Raw genomic sequence first — 16,980 nt, forward strand, 5'->3', positions numbered from 1 at the left:
AACAGTTACTACCCCTCAGCCTTCAGGCTCCTGAACTAAAGGGATAACTACATTCATTCTATTTCCGGAGTTCCCACACCAGATGGTCTCACTTTAAGGATTCTCAATGCTCTCACCGTTTATTCTATTTGTTATCTGCACTTGCATAGTTTGTTGTTCAGGGATCCCGTTTACAGTTACTATTCTATAGATTTGCTATGTATGCCCGCAGGGAAAAGAAAAGAATCTGGAGGATTGTCTGTGGTGCCACACATGCTCTAATAAATTTTATGTTGAGCTTTGATATGTCGTTGACCTAGGCCGGTGCCGGTGATACACTGAGCAGCTCTGACTACCCGTTGTCTGGCAAGTAATTTAGAGAAGTTTAGATAGGTACAGGAATGGGGGGTGGGGGGGGGGCAGTGGAGGGCTATTGTCCAGGTGCAGTTGAGCATGGACGAGATGGGCCAACGCTGTAGTCTGTTCCTGTGCTGCAGTGCTCTATGACTCCGCAAATTTAAGACTAATGGGTCGTGGTTAAAAGCCTGAATCCAAGGAGGAGGGTGTGAAGATTTAAGAGGGACGCAAGGGGCGTCCCTGTTGGGTGGACGGAATGAGGCAGATACATCAAAAGTAGTATCAGATTCAGATTTATGATCCCTAACATTTGCAGAGTCGTAGAGCACTACAGCACAGAAACTGGCCCATTGGCCCATCTCGCTCATGCTCAGCTGCACCTGGGCAATAGCCCTCCATTGCCCCTCCCATTCCTGTGCCTATCCAAATTATTGTTTTGTGGAAGCAGAACAGTGCAATGCATAAAGTTACAGGTTACAACAGGATAGATAGAAATTAATACACTAGTGAGGGAGTGTTATAGACAATAGGTGCAGAAGTAGACCATTCGGCCCTTCGAGCCTGCACTGTCATGGACTGCTCTGAAATCTGAGGGCAGAGGAAAGAAGCTGTTTTAAAACATTGAGTGTGTATCTTCAGGATCCTCAATAAAACAGGAATAACACCCTAGCCCATGATGTCTACACAGAACATGCAAAATTCATCCAAATCCATACACAGTAGTTTGGCTTGGACTAGATGGGCTGAAGGGCCTGTTTCTCAGCTGTACTTGTCCATGATTATGACTCTTAATATCTTCAATCCCTGCACATCCACTCACCGCTACCACATCTGCTCCTACCATCTCCAGGCACCCACCACTCCAAAAGCCTTGCCCCAACTTCACCCTCTCACCACGACTGCACGTGCTCTAGTATTTAATACTTGTATCCTGACAGAAATGTTGCCGACATACCTGCGCTATTCAACTACCATTAGGTCTCCTTTCAGTCTCCACCACCCACAAGAAATCATCTGGCCACCCTTTCCTTATAGCTCAAAATGTAGAGCAGTACAGGCCCTTCGGCCCACAATGCTGTACTGACTTTTTAAACCTATTCTAAAATTATTGTAACTCTTTCCTTCCACCTCTTCTGGGGGCAGGTGGGACCTGTGGGGGGGGGAGAGAACCAATCATCTTGTGGGCAGATTTACCAGAGCTATTGGGAGTGGTTTAAACTAATATGGCAGGGCAATGGGAACCAGCGTGATGGAGCTGAGGATGGGCCAGCAGGTTTACCAGTAGATGATGGACGTAACATGAATGTAAGGAATGACAAGCCAATGACTGGGTACAAATGCAGACAAAGCAAAGAGTTCAATTGTACCACAGAGGCAAAATTCAAAAGGGTGAAGAATGCAGGACTGAAGGTGTTGTATTTAAGTGCACGTCGCATTTGAGATAAGGTGGATGAACTTGTGGCACAATTAGAGATTGGTTGGTATGATGTTGTGGGCATCTCTTGAGTCGTGAAGATGTTTCCAGGAACGGAGGGGTTAATACATGAGTGTTTGGCAACTTTGGGCCTGAATTCACTGGAATTTAGAAGAATGCTGGGGTGTCTCATTGAAACCTACCGAATGTTGACAGGGTGGATGTGGAGAGGATGTTTCCTTTGGTGAGGGCATCCGGAATTAGAGGGCACAGCCTCAAAACTGAGGGGTGACCTTTTAGAACAGAAGGAAGGAGGATTTTCTTTTAGCCAGAGAGTAGTAAGTGGAGGCCAAGTCCATGGGTATATTTAAGGTGGAAGTTGATAGATTCCTGATTGGTCAGGGCACCAAAGGATATGGTGAGAAGACAGGTGTATGGGTTCAGCCATGATGAAATGGCTGTGTGGACTTGATGGACTGAATGGCCTAATTCTGCTCTTTTTTTTGTTCTTATCACAATCAATTTTTCTATCATCCATGTGCCTATCTAAGAGTTTTTTTTAAAATATCCCTAACTTATCTGCCTTTATCACCACCCAGGGGAGGGTGTTCCACACATTCACCATCAAACTGCAGAAAACTACCTCTGACATCCCCTATACTTTCCTCCAATCACCTTAAAATTATACCTCCTCATATTAGCCATTTCCACCCTGGGAAAAGTCCCTGGTTGTCCACTATCTGTGTGTCTTATGATCTTATACCCCTTTACCACGTCATTTCTCACCCTCCTTCACTCTAAGGAGAAAAGCCCTAGATCGCTCAGCCAATCCTCAAAAGAGATGTTCTGTAATCCAGGCAGCACCCTGGAAATCCAGGGCAACACACAAAATACTGGAGGAGTTCAGCAGGTCAGGCAGTGCCTGTGGAGATGAATAAAGAGGCAGAAACTCTTTATCAGGACCTTCAGCATCCTGGTAAATCTCCTTTGCACTCTCTAAAGCTTCCATATCATTCTTAAGAAGAGTCACATCATTCTTAAGAGGTGATGACCATAACCAACTTAAGATCCTGGACTTGCATCCTGATGAAAGGATCTGGGAACGTTGACTGATTACTCCCCTCCATAGACGCTCCCTGTCCTACTGAGCTAATCCAGCATTTTACTCAAAGGGCAAGTTTTGATTGGTAGCAAGAGTTTTAATGACAAATTGCACAAGAGACTTAGTTTAATGTGAAGCCAAGGTTTTTAAAACTGGAACAAAATAAAGCTATTAAAAGGCAGAGGTAATCTGGTGGATCAGGAAACACAAGCATGCCATTAGGCCATGGCTTATTTATAGTTTCCTTTAAATTAAAAAACAATCTGGCCACAGCCACAGCACCAAGTTCCTGAAGAGATTTGGCCTGAAACATCGACTGTTCATTCTCCTCCAGACCTGCTCAGTTCCTCCAGCATCTTATGTGCTTTGCTCTGGATTTCCAGTGTCTAAAGAATTTCTTGCTCCTTAAAAGTGAGTTGCGAAAAGTTATCAGGGAAGGAGATGTGTGTCAAAACTCAAAAAGTTCTAAGTAAATTACCATAGTAGACACAAGTCACCATGTACAACCCCAAGACTCATTTTCTTGCAGGCATTCATAATAAATACAAGAAACAATGAAAGACTGCCCTACAGGATGGACAAACAAAACGACAACTGTGCAAATACAAAAGGAAAATAAAATAATGAGAAATAAATACTGAGAATGAGATGAAGAATCATTGAAAGTGAGACCAGGTTGTGGGATCAATTCAGTGTTGGGATGAGTGAAGTTATCCCCTCTAGTTCAAGACCCTGATGGTTGAGGGGTAATAACTGCTCCTGAATCTGGTGTTTTGGGTCCTGAGGCTCCTGTTCCTTCTTCCTGACAGCAACAGTGAGAAGAGAGCATAGCCTGGGTGATGAGGGGGTCCTTGATGATGGATACTGCTTTCCTGCGACTGTGCTCCAAGCTTGTCTTGCTAAGACAAGACTTTACACCATAGAGGATTACAGGTCTAGAAAATTAAAGGAGACAGAAGAGACTGCAGACATTGGAATCTGGAACAAGAGGTGGAGGAAACACTGCAGACAGGCAGATCCACTTGCTATTGCAAGTTGAAACCTCTGCACCTGGAACAGCAGCATAGTGGTTAGCAAGTTTACAGTGCCAGTGATCAGGGTCCGATTCCCATCGCTGCCTGTAAGGAGTTTGTACGTTCTCCTCTTAACCGTATGGGTTTCCTCTCACATTCCAAAGGTGAGAGGTATGGATTAGGGTCATGAAGTTGTAGGCATGCTGCGCTGGCAGTACATGCAGGCTGCCCCCACCACATCAAAGGGTGTATTTCACTATGTTTTGATGTACATGCAAGAAATAGAGCTAATCTAATCTGTATGGGCTGTGAGAACAGCCAAAGATATGGCCGGTGGTATACCAAGTGATTTATTTTATAAATGTTCTTTTTATAAAATGTGAAAACATTGACGTTCTTAGACATTCTTGCACATGAACCAACAGTAAGCACAAGTACAACGCAGTCAGAGACATCAGAGATTCTGCAGATGCTGGAAATCCAGAGCAACACACACAGAATGCTGGAGGAACTCAGCAGGTCAGGCAGCTTCCATGGAAATGAATAAACAGTCAGGCAGAGATCCTTCCTCAGGGTGGTTAGAATGCCACCTTTCCTTTGAGAATTCCAATGTAAGCAAAGATCTACCCAAGAACAATTAACATGCGCTGCCTAGTCAAGAGTGAAATGCATAGGCTTTGGATTCCAGGGTGTGGGGGGCAGGGAGGGAGTGGAGTGTGTACCAAGGTTCAGAGGAGGCACACGAGGATTGTCCTGGGATTAATAGGGTCAATATATGAAAAGTGTGATGGATCTGAGCTTCTACTTGTTGGAGAATAAAAGAATGGGGGGGGGGGGAAGATCTCATTGAATATTGAAGATCTACTGAATATTGAAAGGCTTAGATGGAGTAGATGTGGAGAAGATGATGATTCCTGTAGTGGGGGAGTCTAGCAGCCTCAGAATAAAGGAGCGTCCCTTTAAAACAGAGATGAGGAGGAATTTCTTCAGCCAGAGGCTGGTGAATCTGTGGAATTCATTGCCACAGACAGCTGTGGCGGCCACGTCACTGGGAATATTTAAAGCGGAGATTGATAGATTCTCGTTCAGTAAAGGTGTCAAAGTTTAAGGGGAGAAACCAGGTGAATGGGGTTGAGACGGATAATAAATCAGCATTGATGGAATGGTGGAGCAGACTTGATGGGTTGAATGGCCTAATTCTGCTCCTGTGTCTTATGCTGTTATCAGGAGCTCCTGTTCTTGAATCGAAAGTGATGGGAATGTTTCCCTAGGCTGGTATGGTATCTGTGGATTTTAGGTGAAGAATTTAGGTCACATTTCATTGTGTAGGACATCTTCAGAAACACAAGAGATTGCAGATTTCAGGTCAAGATGTGTCAAGGTCATAGAGTGCCACAGCACAGAAACAAGACCTTCAGACCATCAAGTCCATACCAGACTCTTGTTTTGCCTAGTCCCATCAATCCACACCTGGACCATAACCCTCCCATGCAAGTACTTCTCTTAAGTATTGTGTTCTAAATACCTAGTGTGTTGTACAGAGCAGACTCGATGGGCCGAGTAGTCTACTTCCGCTCCTTTATCTTAATGAAACTGAACCAGCATCCACCACTTCCAATGACAGCTCGTACTTTCACCACCCTCTGACCCTCTGAGTGAGGAAGTTTCCTCTCAGGTTCCCCTTAAATACCTCACCCTTCACCTTTAACTTCCAGTTGTTGTCTCACCCAGCCTCACTGGAAAAAGCCTGCTTGCATTAACCTCACCTATAACCGGTCATAATCTTCAATATCTCTATCGAATCTCCCCTCATTGTCCTACGCTCCAGGAAATAAAGTCCGAACCTATTCAAACTTTCCCTGCAACTCAGGTGCTCAAGTCCCGGCAATGTCCTTGCAAATTTTCTCTGTATTTTTTCCAGTCTTATTGATATCATTCCCGTAGGCAGGTGACCAAAGCTTCACACAATATTCCAAATTGGGCCTCACCAGTGTCTTATGCAACTTCAACTTTTGTACTCAATACTTCCATTTTTTTTGCCAGGAATGCACTGTAAGGAGAGAACACAGATGAATGCTGTACAAAGGTGGGGATCCGGAGGATTAAACAAACAGTCTGAAACAATGCCTTGATTTATCCAAACGCAGAAAGCTAGCGAGCAATGCCTGAAGTCAAAACACTATGGGAAGAATGCATTACAAAATAAATGGTTGAATGTTTGCTGCTGAGGTCAATGCCAACAGAGGGTCACCAGGTCTGGATGTTCATTTGTTGCTGCAATTGAGATCAAATCTCCAAGCTCTATGGAAGATAAAGTGGGGCAGCAGTTCAAAGCTTCCCACAATGCACCGAACTCAGTCATGTTGCTACATGCCGGTTAGTTATTCAACAGGCAACTGTGCAGAAAGGACGGATTAAACAGGAGGGAGCCAGGCCAACTTGGACAGCTGACACTTTAACCTTCAACAGTCCCATTGACACACATTGCTTCTTCACCACACACCTCAGTTTAGAACTGGAGGTCATAGGTTGGGGCGAAAAGTCAAATATTTAAGGGGAACTCAAGCTTCTTCACTCAGAGGGTGGTGAGAGTGTACAGCGAGCTTCTGGTGGAAGTGGTGGATGCCGGTTCAAATACGATGTTTAAGAGAAGTTTGCATAGGTACACGGATGGGAGGGGTATGTTGGGCTTTGGTCCTGCTGCAGGTCAATGGGACCAGACAGAAGAACAATTCAGATTAGATGGGCAGAAGAGCCTGTTTTGCGTAGTAGTGTGCTACAGCTATTCAGGAGTTCCCAACTATTTTTATACCATTAAGCAAGGGGTCCGTGGATCCCAGGCTGGAAACCCCTGCTCTAGGTGCAGGTTGATAAGTCTAGACAAAACTAGTCTAGCAGGGACTAGATGGGCCGAATGGCCTGTTTCTGTGCCTCCTAATATTTCAGAGGGTAGTCTGTACTCCTTCATCCTAACCCGTTGCACTTCACTGGAGTGGGAGGGATCCAATCCGTGCCCTTTGGGACTCTTGACCATTCCATTTACACCTCATTTCACCTGACAAGATCTTCCTCTCAACCTCACTGAAGATCGCTGGAGACTTGTCTTGATGTCACCAGCACTGTTCATCAATGGAACAGCAGTGACAGGCATTTCGGCCCATTATGTCTATCCTGACCATCACGCCAAATTAAACCAGTTCTTTTTGTCTGCGTACAAGACACATGATCAGAGTTAGGCCACTCAGCCCATCAAGTCTGTTCTGCCATTCCATCATGGTTGATTTATTATCCCCATCAACCCCAAGACCGACATCTCTCCAAACCCAATATCATCTGCTTCTCCCACCCCTGGAACCAATTCCAGACACTAACCTCAGCTTAACCTGTGTATCACCTTTAACCATCCCCTCTCACCCGAGCTGTTCTCTAATATTTGACACTTCTGGCCTGGAGAGAGGCCAGAACAGTTATTAATAATAGGCATCCGTTAGTCTCGAGAGACCATGGATTGCGCCTTGGAAAGTTTCCAGGGCGTAGGCTGGGGCAGGGTTGTATAGGAGACCGGCAGTTGCCCATGCTGCAACTGTTGTCCATCCCCTCTCTATTGTTGTCCAAGGGCCGATACAGCTTGGCACTTAGGACTGGTGCCGTCACCAGTAGTTAAGTGTGTGGTTAAGTACCTTGCTCAGGGACACAACACACTGCCTTAGCTGAGACTCAAACTAGGGACCTTCAGAACACTAGACCAACAGCTTATCCACTTGGCCACGTGCCAACACTGGAACAGTTATTACTCCTCAACCATAACCATCAGGCTCTTGAACCACAAGGGATAACTTCACTTGCCCCATCACTCAAATGTTCCCATAACCTATTGACTTTTCATCTCATGTTCTAAATATTTATTGCTTATTTTTATTTGCAGTTTGTCATCTTTTGCACACTGGTTGTTTGTCCTGTTGTGTGTAGTCTTTCATTGATTCTATTGTGTTTCATTGTACTTCCTGTGAATGCCTGCAAGAAAATGAACTGGTTGTATATGGTGATGTACATGTACTTTGACAGTAAATTTACTTTGAACTTGACCAATTTAATCCTGGAGTCTATTTATACTCCTCCTCACTCACTCTCAAAGACAAAACATCATCACATCCAATCCACAGCAACTAGATACAGAGAGGATGATCAAGATTCTGCCCTCTCCTGCCCCAGACTAGAAAGCTTTTGCCAGAGCAGAAAAGTCTGAGCCGAGAGTGTCTGACCACAGTCAGTGCTGATAAATCCATCTCATTAAACACAGCCACAAACTGGGGGAAGATGACCAAGTGCCAGAAGACCAACAAAAAGCCCAGTAACCTTTCGCAAGAAACCCCAAAGACCGCAAGATGTAGGAGCAGAACTAGACCACTTGCCTTATTGAGTTTGCTCCACCATTCAACCGTGGCTGATTTACTCACCACCCCCCAATCACATTCTCCTGCCTTCCCCTGCAACCTTTGGTACCCTGAATCAAGAATCTATCAGCCTCTGCTTTAAACATCCACAGCTACCCGTGGCAATGAATTCCACAGATTCACCACTCGCTGGCGAAAGAAATTCCTCCTCATTGCTCTCGTAAAGGGGCATCCTGTTCTGAGCACAAGAGATTCTGCAGATGCTGGAAATCCAGAGAAACACACAGTGTTGGAGGAACTCAGCAGGTTAGGCAGCGTCTATGGAGAGGAAATAAACGCTCAATGTGTTGGGCCGAGGCCCTTCATCAGAATGCTGCCCAAAAGCGGTCCCGATGGATTGCAGCCACGATCTTGAATGGCAGGGTGATCTTAAACGCACCATGTTGCAGGGCGCTGAAGTCTTTGTGATAAAGTCAGCAGGGTATGAAGGAAGATGGACTGTATCCGGGCACATGGCGTGAGTTTGGATTGGCATCATGGTTAGCACAGATAAGATGGGTTGAAGGGCCTGTTCCTGCATTCTACATTGAATGTTTGGGGGTGCATGACGTGGGCTCCAAAAGCATCCTCTCATCTGGCCTAGGAAATGTAGCAATGGCAGGTGCTCAGGCTGTACCGAGTGAGCAGTGCAACAAGGAACGGCAGGAGATCACACTGAATCCTGCCTCCGGAGTTCACAACCTTTTGGATTCCTACCATTAACCCAGGGCTCTGTGGACCTGAGTTTGTGAAAATGTGGCCCAGGTGGAGAGGCAGCTTCCAAACGTGGGGTCTAAGACCAGAGGGCACAGACTCAGAAAAGGATAACATACACAAGATTCCAGAGGAATTCAGATTGTGGCTGAAATCCATCTGCACCACCTTTGAGAGACACGGTTAGTATAACGTGACACAGGGCCCCGAGACCCGGGTTCAATTCCTGGTCCTGTCTGTAAGGGGGTTGAATATTTTCTCCGTGATTGCCTGGGTTTCCTCTGGGTCATCCAGCTTCTGCCCACATTCCAAAGATATAGGTTAATTGGACACATTGGTAGAACTGGGCAGTTACCATCTGAATAGATTGGGAGACTTGACAGCCTGCAAACAGAATGGTCGGCACCCTCTCCAAAACTGGTCCACAGCCAGGATAATCACCCTGCCCGAACCGTCCCACAGCCAGGGTAATCACCCTCCCTGAACCGTCCCACAGCCAGGATAATCACCCTGCCCGAACAGTTTCCAAAACCGTCCCACAGCCAGGGTAATCACCCTCCCTGAACCGTCCCACAGCCAGGATAATCACCCTGCCCGAACAGTTTCCAAAACCGTCTCACAGGCAAGATAATCACCCTGCCCGAACAGTTTCCAAAACCGTCCCACAGCCAGGATAATCACCCTGCCCGAACAGTTTCCAAAACCGTCCCACAGCCAGGATAATCACCCTGCCCGAACAGTTTCCAAAACCATCCCACAGCCAGGATAATCACCCTGCCCGAACAGTTTCCAAAACCATCCCACAGCCAGGATAATCACCCTGCCCAAACAGTTTCCAAAACCGTCTCACAGCCAGGATAATCACCCTGCCCGACCAGTTTCCAAAACCATCCCACAGCCAGGATAATCACCCTGCCCGAACAGTTTCCAAAACCGTCCCACAGCCAGGATAATCACCCTGCCCGAACAGTTTCCAAAACAGTCCCACAGCCAGGATAATCACCCTGCCCGAACAGTTTCCAAAACAGTCCCACAGCCAGGATAATCACCCTGCCCGAACAGTTTCCAAACCCGTCCCACAGCCAGGATAATCACCCTGCCCGAACAGTTTCCAAAACCATCCCACAGCCAGGGTAATATCCCTCCCTGAACCGTCCCACAGCCAGGGTAATCACCCTCCCTGAACCGTCCCACAGCCAGAGTAATCACCCTCCCCGAACCGTCCCACAGCCAGGGTAATCACCCTCCCCGAACTGTCCCACAGCCAGGGTAACCACCCTCCCTGAACCGTCTCACAGCCAGGGTAATCACCCTCCCTGAACCGTCTCACAGCCAGGGTAATCACCCTCCCTGAACCGTCTCACAGCCAGGGTAATCACCCTCCCTGAACCGTCCCACAGCCAGGGTAACCACCCTCCCTGAACCGTCCCACAGCCAGGCTAACCACCCTCCCTGAACCGTCCCACAGCCAGAGTAATCACCCTCCCTGAACCGTCCCACAGCCAGGGTAATCACCCTCCCTGAACCGTCCCACAGCCAGGGTAACCACCCTCCCTGAACCGTCCAACAGCCAGGGTAATCACCCTCCCTGAACCGTCTCACAGCCAGGGTAACCACCCTCCCTGAACCGTCCCACAGCCAGGGTAATCACCCTCCCTGAACCGTCCCACAGCCAGTGTAACCACCCTCTCTGAACCGTCCCACAGCCAGGGTAACCACCCTCTCTGAACCGTCCCACAGCCAGGGTAACCACCCTCCCTGAACCGTCCAACAGCCAGGGTAACCACCCTCTCTGAACCGTCCCACAGCCAGGGTAACCACCCTCCCTGAACCGTCCCACAGCCAGGGTAACCACCCTCTCTCAACCGTCTCAGAGCCAGGGTAACCACCCTCCCTGAACCGTCTCACAGCCAGGGTAATCACCCTCCCTGAACCGTCTCACAACCAGGGTAATCACCCTCCCTGAACCGTCTCACAGCCAGGGTAATCACCCTCCCTGAACCGTCTCACAGCCAGGGTAATCACCCTCCCTGAACCGTCACACAGCCAGGGTAACCACCCTCCCTGAACCGTCCCACAGCCAGGGTAACCACCCTCCCTGAACCGTCCCACAGCCAGAGTAATCACCCTCCCTGAACCGTCCCACAGCCAGGGTAATCACCCTCCCTGAACCGTCCCACAACCAGGGTAATCACCCTGCCCGAACAGTTTCCAAAACCGTCTCACAGCCAGGGTAACCACCCTCCCTGAACCGTCCCACAGCCAGGGTAACCACCCTCCCTGAACCGTCCCACAACCAGGGTAATCACCCTCCCTGAACCGTCCCACAGCCAGGGTAATCACCCTCCCTGAACCGTCCCACAGCCAGGGTAATCACCCTCCCTGAACCGTCCCACAGCCAGGGTAATCACCCTCTCTGAACCGTCTCACAGCCAGGGTAATCACCCTCCCTGAACCGTCCCAGAGCCAGGGTAATCACCCTCCCTGAACCGTCCCAGAGCCAGGGTAACCACCCTCCCTGAACCGTCCCACAGCCAGGGTAATCACCCTCCCTGAACCGTCCCACAGCCAGGGTAATCACCCTCCCTGAACCGTCCCACAGCCAGGGTAATCACCCTCTCTGAACCGTCTCACAGCCAGGGTAATCACCCTCCCTGAACCGTCCCAGAGCCAGGGTAATCACCCTCCCTGAACCGTCCCAGAGCCAGGGTAACCACCCTCCCTGAACCGTCCCACAACCAGGGTAATCACCGCAGGTTTTTTTCCACTGAGTTTGGGTAGACAACTAAAGGTGACTGGTTAAGGGTGAAAGGTGAACTGTTTAAGGGGAACACAAGGAGGATCTTAAATTAAATAACTAATGTAAATAGAATAAAAAAAGAAAAAAAAACAAGCGAATGGTGAATGAACTCATGTACAAGTCCTCAGAAATCTGATGGAAGGGAAGAAACCGTTCCTAAAACATGTGGTTGTGTCCTTGATGGTAGCAATGAGGGAGGTGAGAGTTTGGAGTGAGTTGCTGGTGGAAGTGTGGATGTGGGTTCGATTTGAACATTGGAGAAGTTTGTGTAGGTACGTGGATGGGGAGGAGTACAAAAGGCTGTGGTCCGGGTGCAGGTCCATGGGGCTAGGCAGATTATTAGTTCAGCACAGACTAGACGGGCTGAAGAGGCTGTGTTTGTGCTGTAATTCTCTACGCAGCGAAGGGACAGAACAAATCTAAAACTGAAGTGGGAGACACACAAAGATTGTCAGGAGGTCCCAGTGGAGTTCCCAGTATTCCAGCAGCGGGTGCAAATCCTGAAAACCATGGTGACATTCACCTTCACAGTCCTGACGATGGGCACAAACCGGTCAGGAACACCAGGCATAGATGGGGTAGAGCATTTAGCGTCTGGCATCTGCCCCTCCCGAGTAGAAGGATCATCTATAAAAAGGCATTAAGGAGAGGGAGGACAGACAAGGCAAGTTTTTAAAACTCAGAGATACAGCACAGTAACAGGCCAATCTAGACAAATGAGCCCACACTGTCCAGTAAACCTAGTAACCCACACGTCTTTGGAATGTGCAAGGAAACCTGAGCACTGGAGGAAACTCACACAGTCACGGCAAAAAAACATAACAATTCTTTAAAGTCAGCCACGGGAATTGAACCCATATCACTGGCACTAATGGCATCGTGCTATCTGCTACTCTGCCATACTTCCATACATACTGGCAGGTGCCTGTAATGAGGTGCTAGGGCTGGTGGTGGAAGCAAATGCCATAGGGGCATTTGATGTAGGTAGGCAGACACAGGCACACGGGGAATGGAAGGATATGGACCGAATACAGGCTGGTGGAAATAGATCAGATTTATTGGGTGGTTGGTACAAAAACCAAGGCTGAAGGGCCTGGTTAGAGTCAGAGAAATACAACAACAGATACAGGCCCTTCAACCTATCTAATCCATGCTGAAACCATTGTTGATTCCCATCAGCCTGCACTACAACCATAGCCCTCCATATCCTACCATTCATGTACCCATCCAAACTTCTCTTAAATGTTGAAATCGAGCTTGCATGCACCACACTTGTGCTGGCAGCTCGTACCACACTCTCACCACCCTCTGAGTGAAGAAGTTTCCCCTTAGGTTCCTGTTAAAATTCTCACCTTTCACCCCTAACCCATGACCTCCAGTTGCAGTCCCACCCAACCTCAGTGGAAAAAGCCTGCTTGCATTTAGTCTACCTATACTCAATTTTGTGTACCTCAATCAAATTTCCTCTCAATCTTTTATGTTCCAAGGAATAAAGTCCTAACCGATTCAACCTTCCGTACAACTCAGGTCTTCTCAACCCAGCAACATCCTTGCAAATTTTCTCTGCACTCTTTCAACCTTATTCACTCACATCTTTCCTGTAGGTAGGTGACTAAAACAGCACATGATACTCCAAATTAGGCCTCACCAACATCTTATACAACTTAACATCCCATCTACTGTGCCCATATCTGATAGCCTTCCTCGCTGTTCACTACACCACAATCTTGGTGCCACCTGCAAATCTGCTGATCTAGTTAGCCGCATTATCATCCAGATCTTTCTTACAGATGACCAACAACAACAGACCCAGCACTGATCCCACAGCACACCACTTGTCACAGGCAACCATCTAGTATCAGTCTCTGGCTTCTCCCACAAAGCCAATGCCTAATTCAATTTACTACCTTAGCCTAAATGCCAGGCGACCTTGTCAAATGCCTTGCTAAAGTCCACATAGACCAGATCTACTGCCTTAACTTCATCCACCTTCCAGGTAACTTCCTCGAAAAGCTACAAGATTGGTTAGACATGACCTACTGTAAATGAAGCCATGCCAATTATCCTGAATCATGTGTAATCAAGTCCCTTAGAATACCTTCAAATAACTTTCCCACAACTGGTGTCAGGACTCACTGGCCTAGAATTTCCTGGTTTATGTTTAAAGCCTTTTTTTTAAAACACCTTAACATCATTGGCTATCTTGCAGTCCTTTGGTACCTCGCCTGTCACCAAGGATGATTTAAATATCTCTGCTAGGACGCCAGCAATTTCTGGACTTTTCTCCTGCAGGGTCTGAGGGAAGACCTTGTCAAGTCCTGGGGATTTACCTGTACGAATTATGTACCTGTATTCCCAGAACTCTTTGTTCTACCACACTCCTCAGTGCCCTACCATTTGCTGTGTAAGACCAACACTGGTTGGTCCTACAACCTCACGCTTGTCTGCACCAGCCATTTTCTCATCCCTCTGCAAGCCATGATAACCTTCCTCGCTGTCCACTACACCCAAAATTGAGGTGTCATCTGCAAATTTGCTTATCTAGTTAACCACATTTTTATCCAGATCCTTGATGTAGATGACAAACGACAACAGACCCAGCACCACTCCCTGTGGCACACCACTAGTCACAGGCCTCCAGTCAGAGTCAACCATCTCCTACCACTCTCTGGCTTCTCCCACAAAACCAGTTTACTACCTCATCCTGAATGCGAGTGATTGAACCTTGCTGTCCCTTCAGGTATTCAAGATTGGTTAATGTTATTTCCAGTACACAAGTGTAAAGGAGAACAAAATAATCATTACTCTGGATCTGAAACAGCACAAAATGAAGAGCAGAATAATATACATAGTTCGATTGTCTGTCCATAGAGTCACACAGAACACAGAACAAGGTGACTCCGACAGGAAATTATAAAGTAGTGGTGGTTTACTTATGTACTGAAGTGCAGTATGGAGTAGGCCCTGCTGGGGCTTTGAGCGGTGCCATCCCCCAGTTAAACCCTAGCCAATCATAGGACAATTTACAATGACCAATTAACCTACCAACTCCCAGGACTTTGGAATGTGGGTTGGAGTAGGGGGGGGGGGGGAAGAGAGGGCCAGTAGGTGGAGGTGTTGATGAGCCTCACTGCTTGGGGAGAGTAACTGTCTTTGAGTCTGGTGGTCCTGGTGTGGATAGCCTCCTCCCTAATGGGAGTGGGACAGTCCACGAGCGGGATGGGTGGGATCCTTCATGTTACTGGCTCTTTTCCAACACCCTTCTGTACGCACGTCCTTGATGGCGGGCACAGAGAACAGAACAAGACATTAGATAGGCCACATTTGGAGTACTGAGTGCAATTCTGGTCACCACACTACCAGATGCATGAGGTACCCCTAGAAAATAGAGGAGATTGAGAAAGATGAATTTGAGAGCAGACAGACTGGGTTTTCGCCAGGAGGCTGACAGGTTATATTAGAGGTTTATAAAATCATGACACCATAAGATACAGGAGCAAACTGGGCCACTCAGCCCGAGTCACCATTCCATCACGGCTGATTTATTATCCCTCTCCACCCTGACTAATCAAGAACCTATCAACCTCCACTTTAGTGACTTGGCCTCTACCGCCGGATGCGACAATGAATTCCACAGATTCGCCAGGCTCTGGGCAAAAAGTCCCACCTCATGGCCATTCTAAATGGGCCCCCCTCTATTCCAGGGGCTCCCAACCTGGGGTCCACAGACCCTTTGGTTAATGGTATGGGTCCATGGCATAAAACAAGGTTGGGAGCTCCTGCTCTACTCGGAGGCTGTGTGACTCTCCCACTACAAGGTGGACTGTCAGCCTTTTGCTATAGTTTAAAACTAGAGTGCGTGGGTTTCAGGAGAGGGAAAGGTCAAAGGGGGGGGGGGGGGCACAAGGACAATTTTCACCAAGGGTGGTCAGTACACTGAACAAGCTGCCAAGGGAAGTGGCTGAGGTAGGTACAAACGGAACAATGAAATTACACTTGGACAGGAACAGTACGGATACGGGTCAAATACGGAAATACAGGACTAGCCCAGGAACGCACTCTAGTCAAGGGCCGAATGGTCTCTTTCCCCGTTGTGTAACAACAGGAATGTCTGTGCAAGGCAGAAAACTGAGGGATTGGTAAGGGTTATTCTGCAACAGCCTGCTAACAGAGGGCCGAATGGCCGAGTGCATTGCCAACCCAACTAACTGGGGAATTCAGGTGGGTGATCTACACGGAGAATCCTCATGGGTATTTGCCTCCTGGGGCGGATCGTACCTGCCCGCGGAGTGAGGGTGCAAGGAGCCGCTCTCTGCCCGAGGAAGGAGCGCACGGCGGTCATCCCACGTCCGACACACGGCTGATGCCTGCGTTAACCCCTGGCCTCCCCACACCGAACCGCTACTCGCGTCGAAAACAGCGGCCGGAGCTTTCAAAAGTTTCAGCGACTTACGGGGACCCTGGCCGGCTGTGCGAACCGCTTCCAGTCCACATGTCCCGGGTTGGGACCTCGAGGGCGGCCGCTGCGAGTGCCGTTCCCGGAGGCTGGACAGGGGAAAGAGGACCGTTGTCTCGGAGAAGGTTCTAATCAGATGCTGGCGGCCGGAGACGGGGAAGGAATGCGCCGGAGAGGGGAAGGGACAGCCCCTTTCCCCACCCCCCGGCGGTCAGGGTTAACCCTCTGCGCGCCTCCCGTTCCGCCGTCCACCTCTTCACCGTGTACACACCAACTACCCCTCGGCAAGAGCGACACGGCTCGCAGTGGTCACTGTATCTCCCCTATAGGAACCCCAAAACGGCTTATGGTGAGGCAAAGTTTTTGTTTTTTTTAAAAATGCTGACAAACTCCTATAGATAAAAGTGGAGAGTTTTCTGATTGGTTGCATCGCGGCTTGGTATGGAAGCACCAAATTTCAGGAAGGGAAAAGGGTGCAAAAAGTGAAGGATACAGCCCAGTCCATCACGGGCAAAGCTCTCCCCACCACTGAGCCACAGATTCGTCATCAAGGACCCCCCCAGCACCAAAACCATGCTCTGTTCTGGCTGCCGGCAGCCTGAAGGGGGTGCGGAAACCTTAGGTTCCACACCCCCGGGTCCAGGAGCAGTTGTTACCCTTCAACAATCAGGCTCCTGAACCACCCAGCTCAACACCAAACCGATTCCAAACT

General features: G+C 48.4%; 1 protein-coding gene across 3 annotated transcripts in view; it reads right to left on the reverse strand.

Annotated features, from left to right (window-relative positions):
• Window positions 1–16,413, reverse strand: part of dab2 (DAB adaptor protein 2) — an 82,912-nt gene extending 66,499 nt beyond the window's left edge. Inside the window, exons 1-2 of one of the 3 annotated variants that reach the window (XM_059974250.1) lie at window positions 16,266–16,413; window positions 12,336–12,439 (exon numbers count right to left, since the gene is read on the reverse strand). The gene's annotated coding sequence lies outside the window, so the exon portion shown is untranslated. The remainder of the gene's footprint in view (window positions 1–12,335; window positions 12,440–16,265) is intronic. The other 2 variants (XM_059974253.1, XM_059974251.1) reach the window with 2 other exon arrangements.
• Window positions 16,414–16,980: the final 567 nt, after the last annotated feature.

This window comes from Hypanus sabinus, chromosome 7 (genome assembly GCF_030144855.1).
Source record: "Hypanus sabinus isolate sHypSab1 chromosome 7, sHypSab1.hap1, whole genome shotgun sequence".
Lineage (NCBI taxonomy): Eukaryota > Metazoa > Chordata > Chondrichthyes > Myliobatiformes > Dasyatidae > Hypanus > Hypanus sabinus.